We start from the raw sequence: 9,635 nt of genomic DNA on the forward strand, positions 1-9,635 counted from the left end.
TGGAAAAATAGAAACACTTATTTAATCCCTCAGTGTGATTGAAATCTTAATACATTATTAAATTTAATACACCATAATAACACAAATACAGATTCTTAACTTTAGCCGTAAATCAAGGTGAATTTCTTTGTTAATATCATCTTGCAGCATCTGAACGGGGTTGGTAATGCGACTTTATAAATTTGAAATGCTCGCATCAAAATAGAGTTAATTGAGCGTTGAAAACATAAACATTGCCAACATCTTTGTGTTTGAAAATAACCCCGATAGTTTTAATCGCAAATAACTAAATCTTAATTTTATGCGACTGTAGATGCACGAGATAAATTATCGTAATGATTGTGGGATGGCTTTATAAATACCAAGAAAATGGATGAAAGTGAATTTTCGGGGATTAAATCAGCCGTCAATTTCATGCAACTATGCATGCGACCATGTTTTATTGTTGAACAAATTTGAATCAATTTAAAGCTTTACAATTATTTCACTCCCATTCTGTCGAGCTGCATTGTAACACTACGAAATGTAATTGTGTGAGGGCTATAAAATACTTAAATGTAAAATTGAACACTTACTTTGACGCGCACCTATTTAAGTTATTACCTAAATGACAATATTGAGACCTCCGATAATTTTCATCCACCTAAGCGAATCACACGTGTTTTCATTGCCCTCGGAGAAAGGTTTATGTGCATTGTGTACACAGGTCTTTAAAAGATCATGTTTAGGAAACTACAATTGAACAATGTACCGAGGTTTTACAAAAACCATGTACAAAGGTCAACGATAAACAGTTTCACATTTTAACGAAAGAAAGGTTACTAAGGTTATCGATAAACAGTTTTAAAAGGTCAGCGATAAACAGTTTACAAAGGCCAACGATAAACAGTTTCACATTTTAACGATAAAAAGTTTACGAAGGTTATCGATCAATTTACAAAGGTCAACGATAAACAGTTTACAAAAGTATTGGATAAGAGTACACAGTTCAACGATGACCCGTTTACATAAGTTTACAATAAACAGTGCGCGGACATCAACAATTGACCATGAGCGACTGTTAAATGTACCTCGGGTACAAAAGTCTATGATAGACGGTGTTAAAAATACACAATGAACAAATGTACACAAGGTTGTGGATGAACCTTTTACAATGGTTTACGATAATCAATCTACACATATCAACGATTAACTGCAAACAAATATCAACGAAAGACAGTGTACAAGTTTAGGTCTACGGTATTACATGTACGAAGATTTACGATACACATTACACAAAGGTCGATGATAGCCATATAATATTTCTCTAGTATGGTGTTCTGGGAATGCCTGATAAGTTTGGATCAGACGAGTTGTTTCTTTGAAGTCTTAATGCACGTGACATGCATCTTCGAGTGCGATGCTATTCAACGTAGCCAAATAGACTGAACACGTCGCCATGACAAAATACTTATATAATATTCCAATTATTGTATGCCTTTTATATATATGCGTAGAAATACTTAAACGACTTACGAACTATTTCATGTCCGTTAAAATTTACTACCGAACGGCTCAACGTCATAATGTTGACGTCATATCCTGTATTAAACTAAAAAAACTGTGTACGTGTGTGCTGTTCATAATGGTAAGTACTTTTTTGCGCCTTTTTGAGCATGAGACGCTTCCATTAGACATTTGTACAAGTCGCCATAATGTCTTTATATAAGAACGTTATTGCATACATTTTATTCAAATTCATCCTCCGGATTTGATTAGTAAACTTGCATATGCAAAGATCGCCAATAAACCGTGTACAATGGATTCCGACATAAACATGCACACAGATTTTTTTGCTAAATCACGAACAAATGTATACGAAAAATCATTACAACGCTCTACCAAAAATTGTTAGGCGATAGGCCTTACTGGTATCAAAAACGTTTAGTGAGAACGTTTACTTGTCATTTTTTTTTTCTTTCCGATAGACCATACGCAAAAGCACACAATAACTTCAAAACTCATGCATGACCATAGTTCTGTGATAAACTGTTAAAGCCCATTAACACTCAAAATCAACGAGCATTTCGTAAAATATTTCGAAAAAAAATAAGGTTAACACATACAAAATCAGTATTATTTAAAGCAATAGCCAAAATTTGAACGCTAGATGTGGTATGGTAACATAGTTTTAGAGAGATACAAAATGCTTCTGGTAATCTCCACGCAGAGTTGTCGTTCTTTGCTCTCACACACAATCTCTGCCATCACAAGAAAATCCTACCAGATTGTTTAGGATTTATTTTTTTGTTGTTTAAGTATTATACTATGAAAAGTTATATTATTTTCTTTTATATTTTGAAAATAGTGTTTGAGTCTAGGTTCGTAATAAAAACGTGATCGATTAGGAAGGCAGGGATTTGATCCAGTTATGCTCAGAAGGGGTAATCACGTGATAGTCAAGATGGCGACGTCCATACCGAGACACTTATTTTTCGCCGTTGTATACCCTTTATTACTTCTAGTTATTTTTTAAAGGACGTTCACTTTCCAGCCATATCAGTAAAAAGATGATAGCGTTTATTTCGTATTTAAATTCGCTTTATATCACGACTTTACTCTTTCTTAGTGGAGCCCTAATTAGGTCATCCCGCTTAGAAATTTTGCACCGAGTAAAGTCGAGATATAGAGCGAATATTACTATGAAATAAAAGCCAGTAACGTTCTTCCTAATATGGCTGGAAAGTGACCGGAATAAAAAAAAATACAAGTAATAAAGTGTATAAAACGACTAAAAATACCTGCCTCGGCATGGACGTCGCCATCTTGTTTGTCACGTGATTACCCGCTCTGATGCTGGTTCCAGTCAATAATCTGAACGGAGGTTGAGCTTCTGGAAGCTCATGAGAACTACTTCCTATTTCCGACCCTGCCCGAAGCCTATCTCGCGTTTGCTCGGAATATATTGTGACAAAAAACAACAACATTAGTTTGTATCTGATTCTCGTTAAATTTATGTTACCATACCACATCTAGCGTTGACATTTTGGCTATTGCTATTTGAAACACTGATTTTTTTATTGGTTAACTTTATTTTACGAAATATTCGTTGATTTTGAGTATTCATATGACTTAAATTCAAACTATTTCCAACCGTTCTTGCTTAATCATGCATGCAAATCTATAGTCAACAGCGTGATGCAAAATCAGCGATAGTACATACTCGAATATATATGAGACTTCGCATAAATCGTTTATGAAAATATGTTACACTTAATTGTGGAGCAGTCGTTTTTGTCATCGTTCCTTAAATATTGTATTTCTTTGCTCACGATTTTCCATTGAATAGCATGTTTGTCTTTTACTTCTAGACTTTCTCCCAGGGATTAAAGTATTTCTCGATTTAACATAACATACACATTTTCATTAGTTATTCTTATTAGAAACAATCAATTTATTGAAATACATAAGATCACAGCAACACAATAAAGTTATTCATGTATTATGTAATATCAACATTGTGAAGCAATATGGTGCACTTCTGTCATCCGTAGAAGTTATGACGCAATGTGTCGTACTTGTAAAACCCAAAGAAATTGCGTCATTTTGTACTCAGAGAACAACAACAATATAAAAAAAATGGTTCCGAATTACCGATACCGGGGTTACGGTGTTCTTCTGGTAACACTAGCAGGCCATTTGGTTTCCAAGGTTTCGGCTTATCATATGGCAAGTGTAATGGAGAAATGATCGACGCGTACTTCAATGGTTCCTGCTATTCAATTTTCACATAATTACCACGCTGTAATTTCACACCGATTACATTTCGTTTCAAAGTTCATCGACTCGAAAAACTAGTCAATAAGAAGGATTTAGCCGATAAAGGGATTTTCAATGACACTGCTCCCATAAGGGCAAGCCCCTTTTCGGTCCCCTAAAGAAAATCGGAAGCGCCTTGTGTGGGTTAAATCGTCCAGAAATTTGAATTAAGTCGAGAAATGGTGGCGGTGCGGATTGACAATGAGAGTTATTAGGTTCCTTCTAGAGCATGTGGAAATTAAATGTGTAGAAATTAACGCTGGAAAGGCTATTGATGAAATAATTAAAGTCGAGGGCTTGGATATAGAAAAAGCGCTTAAGAGTTCTTAAGGCCTTGCAAGATTACGTCTGCCCGGTTATGATCGGCGATTTTTCTCACGTTAGGGGAAAACAAATTTCGAGATGTCGTTTGTATTTCTGTATATAATTTGCCACAGTCAATCATTTGCAGATTTTCGGGCGATACTTACCTGTTTGTGTTCAATATACATGTACATTTGTATCCCATAGTATTGCAGGCATATAAGCAACGAAAACGCCATAAGTATATGTGAATGTTAGGCTCTTTCGCAACGAAATTTTGTGAATCATACATAACAATAATAATAATAATAATAATAATAATAATAATAATAATAATAATAATAATAATAATAACTTTATTTCATGAAGAATTCACATTAAGAAATAATTTATATTTTACAATGTGGTCTTCTGTAACATAACACAATTATATATTTTGAAACATGCATTCGAACATACAAGGGGAAAAAATGAACTATACAGTTAAATGTCATAATAACTTCCTTATCAATTCCGACGACGTGGACGACGACGAAGACGACGTAGACGACGACGACGACGAGGATGATGATGACGATGATGATTATGATAATACAAAATATGCAAAATATGATACAAAAATCAATCTGTCAAAATAAATCACATCAGACACACGTAAGCATACTTGTATATCAATGATTTGTGTGTAGGTATTCTTTAAATTTTATTTTGAATGTAGTATTCGAAGACACTTGTCTTACACATTTACTGTAGCACATTAACGAACGGACGGGCACAAGTCAGGGCAAAAAGGCAGCAAGAAGGAAGCAAAGGCAAAAATATATTGCATTAACAAACTTAATCAAATTTAATGACTCAAAGTTTTAATATGTTTTAAATCCTAATAGCATATGATGTTGCACAAAACTTTAAGATTCTTCATCTGTATCTTTTCAGAATTGTTTTTAAATTTATTTCTTAATAAATGTGTCTTTTTCACAATCAGCAAAGCGTAAAATAAAAATAAATATTTACTGGCAATATTTGCACACTTGTTATCTTTTAGCGAACAATACCAATTAAGGAAAAGGCTTCTCTGGTTTGTGTGTGTGAATGTCAGAGTTTATTTACAGGTCTCGCTGCGTCTTCACGACTGCCTTATGTGCGGACTTGCCCCTGTGACCTTTGAGGAGAAAAAGATCAATTTTGAGCCAAAGTTGGTCAAATTTACCCCGGCTGCCCGGGTATTCGCCAGAGATATAATTTGGATCCAAATAGACCAGTGCACGGTGGCCAATGAGACCTTAATGTGAACTGGTAGTAGACAATTTCAAGACAAATTCTTGTCTGGACGCAGCTCCACCAAGGGAGTGCAGCAAGCAGCTCTGCCTTTATGGCCACTCTCGATGTCACCAGCCGTCGTCTTCATCCCCGAGACGGTTTCCCCAGTGCGTTGAGCGCACTGAGTACCTCCGCCCCGGGGTCCCTCTATAAGGCCATCCCCTCATGTTCTTGGACTGCAGTATCAGGCCGAAAATGAAGAGCCTAGTCCCAGGTCCGCCCCGTATGTCCTCCACACTGGTGATCTCACTGTCCCGCTGTTCCCATCCCTCTACAGACGGGACCTCTGGCAGGTCCGGGTAGCGAACTCTCGACGATAAACAGCTGTTGACAAGACCGCTGCATCTTGGAGAAGACAGCAATCCCAGCAGTGTGGAAGACGTCCGGCTCGAGGGTGGCGGACTCAGCTGGATTAGCAGAGCCACCCGCAGAAGTTCCCCTCTATAAGGAAATATGTACAGGTGAGAAGATCTTCTGCGGGCGACTCTCGCCTCGGTCGCGACGCGCACGCTCTAGCTGCTGACCGAGGGCTTCTCTGGTTTTCTTAATTTACATTCTTTTATCGTCCCCGTTTACGATCTCTAGCACCTCCGGAAATTTTCCGTACACATAGACGCGCAGACATGGAAAGCTCAAAAGACTCCGGCATTTATCAACAGCAATCGCATAACCATCGAAATGTAAACAAACAGACGTTGTGACAAGCCGGGTTAATAGGTAATATGACATTCGTTTGTTGTAATGACTTCAAATCTTCTATCAATAGTCATGTTAGTGTTTACAGTGGTTTACACACGGGCTGGACAGAATGTAAACACGCCATTAAGAACTTTATTTTTCCAAATATCTCAAGTTATAGAAATTCATTTTCAAAAATCTTTAGTGCATAAAAGACAGTTTTTCTTGCAGTGTGTGCCGATATAATGAGGCATAAGTATAAATCATTGAATGCGTCTGAAATGTTTACAAAATTTCACGTTGCGTGAAGCACAATCGTATAAATGAATGCAAATCACATAGAATTTTTGGACAAGAACGCATGCTTATTAAAAAAAGTAATTCTGATGTATTTCACACCGCCATAAGAAGCATACAAATCTGTCTTTTATGCACCCCTTATCGGTTCCCACAAAGTCACGTGATCCCGCACTCTGGTTTATCTTTCGATAAGCATGCGTTTATTTGACAAACAGTGCTTTTTGCCAATTAAGAATTTTTATGGCGAGAACAGTAAATGCACGGACAATACTGGTTTATTCTCTGCTGCAGACACTGTACAGCGTCCTTCTAATCACTCAACCGTGACAAATGCAATTTGAATGCACCTGATTTATTCATAGTGTTCCTGTAGACAGTTGCATATAGACACCGTAAAGTAGCGAGCTTTGTTCGGACTGCATGGGACCTGGATCACACAGAACTGCACTTGGCGACTGTCACAATTTAATACGCAATTTACGTGTAATAGTTAATTACGGATAATAACCGTACGATAATTGTTCTCACCTTTTACCGTAAGCTATCACCTAGTTGTCGCAAAATGTCGTTTCCGGTAAGAAGGCTCTTGATGGAATTTTACGACATGGTTTTCTAATCAAATCCCACCGCACAGTCCCTAACATCAAATGGCAATTTTGCGCGTTCTAGTTGGTTTCCTGGTAATTTTAAGTAATTAAACAAACTAATAAAGCTAAATACTTAATTGTGACGACACATAAAAATCATGGACTGCGTTTTCTCATCAATAATGAAACAAATACATTACGGTCGTAAATTGTCCGCATGCATAATGGATGGATTTTACCGTTGTTATGTCGACAAATAGTTGATGTTCACTCAAGAGACATGCAGGTTATGAAAAACGACATTAAGCGAGTGTCAAAGTATCACATATATGGTAAAAATCGTGCAATCGTCACTAATTGAATTGTCCATTTAGTTAATTTGATGGATGCATGCCCGTAATCAAATTATTTGTACCGTTCACAGTGCTCTGTCGTTACATCAATCATAACTTTCAGTTGTACCCAATTTAGCTCGCTTTTATACTAAATATGTACGTATACAATAACGGACGGCCCAACTCTTGGGACACCCTTGTCATGTGTAAATTTTTGTATATTCCAAAGATGATACATACCTCTTAATTTGCTCAATATCGTTGCCTAGCGTCGACATCTTTTGTTTGACCGTATACTCTCAGCAGAAGACATACATCGGCAACGTTTAACCAAAGGCTTCATAGCCTAGTGTGTATGAATAACATAAAAAATGCACAGGCACATTTGGATCGAAGAAACATCAAACTTCGTACAGTTTAAGCACAACATAATCAGTTGGTGTGTTATCATATGGTCGCAACGAAAAATTGGACTCCGAACACCTGAGTAATTGCCGTTTTTTTAAAGAAAATAAATTTGTAAAATAGCATCGCAGGAGTAGTATCTTGATCAAACCGGTATCGGTATAAGAAGGGCCCATTTTTCCAAAAAGATAAACCACGGACACGAATATGTTTCCAGTCGACGCGAATTTGTGTTAAAAAAACACCAACAACAACTAAACAACAAAAGGGGACTTCTTGTTCTAACAACAGGATAGTTTGTAATAATGTGAATATGAACATGATATCTTAAGCGAAATCGAAACTTCGAAAGTAAAATGGCAGCTTAATGAACGTAGCATGACCGTTGCTTAGCCAAAATCATTCAGAAAAGCAGCACAAATAAATCTCCTTGAAATTGTCCCGGAGCTTCGGATATAATTCTACTGCATAAACCTAGCACTCGTGAAGTTCAGTCATTCACATAAATTAAACGCTTTGATTGTTTAATATATTTTCCTCAATTGAAGTTCGCGTTTTAAAAGAGCAACAGTTTACCGGTAATGAGGTCGTTACATGAAACGTAGTAAGATACGCTTTAATTGATTTAAATAATTACCAGTAAGGATACTAAAATAATAGTAATATACACATCCTTATGGTATTTTGATGTATTTTATAAATTTTATTCAAAGATCAATGCCAGGTGAATATTCGCGACAAGATTGAAATAAGATATCATTACTTATGACTATGATCTCAATGTTTGTCTTAGTAAGTATATTGTAACTCAAAGAGGAAAGGAAATATGAATTGGTTGATCATTTATTTTAGTGCAGTTTGTTTGTTTATCGGTTAAGTATATAGGGTTCTTTAGTAGGTTAGTTAATTGGTCAACTATATTTCGTAGTGCAGTTTGTTTTATTTATGTTTCAGTGGGTTAGTTTATTATTGACGTATTTTTAGTGAGGATATCGGTTACGTATTCATTAAAATGCATCTCTTAGTTTATTGGTAAATTGTATATTATATCGCAAGTGGGTTAGTCGATTGGTCAAGTATTTATTATATTGCAGTATGTAAGTTTAATATATATTCAACTGATTACCGGCATACGTTTATCTGGAGTGCTGAAGAGAATGTCCGTTTATTGGTTAACTATTTACCATGCATCATCAGGTTACTCAACAATTTACCATTCGGTAGTGTAGATGGTTTAAGTCTAGGAAAGCCATTCATGTATGTTTGTGTCATATTTTTTGCTGATTTTTTTTATTCTTAGTAAATTAGAAATCATTTTAACATTCGTACCGACTTAACACAAAATCCGACAAAGCATTTCACATGTTTTCGCGAGTTTTGTCACGTGCTATGTTGCATTATGGGTAAAAAGAAAACGAAGAACCGACAACGCTGTCAATATTTGTCTAAAACATATGGCTGGAAGGATTTCAGTTAAGTCCGATACACAAATCAAAGAAGGATTAACGGTAATCGAAAGAAAATAGTTTTACAGTTTTAGTAATGATCAAGTATATTTAAATAAATACTTGCTAAATCCTGCGACAATATTTGGAATACTTAAGTTAGAGGGAAACGCTTTAAGCAAATTATCTTCCACTGTAAAATCGTTCAAACGTCATTGTTTGCTTTATGGTAATACTGATAAAAATAACTGTATTTCTAACAATATTTTTATTATGTTTTCAGCTTGTCTCCTTAGGTGAACAGTTTTGATATTTGAAGTGCCTTTGTCGGGCAAATGCACCACATGTTGACTTTTGATCTGACGAAAGGCTTATAATTTAGGTTGATAATTATTATGAGTTTATATGTTTTGACAGTTCGACATGCCAGTACGCACACACAGCCGATGCTTCTGATGCTGATG

This window comes from Dreissena polymorpha, chromosome 8 (assembly GCF_020536995.1).
Source record: "Dreissena polymorpha isolate Duluth1 chromosome 8, UMN_Dpol_1.0, whole genome shotgun sequence".
In the NCBI taxonomy this organism is placed as follows: domain Eukaryota; kingdom Metazoa; phylum Mollusca; class Bivalvia; order Myida; family Dreissenidae; genus Dreissena; species Dreissena polymorpha.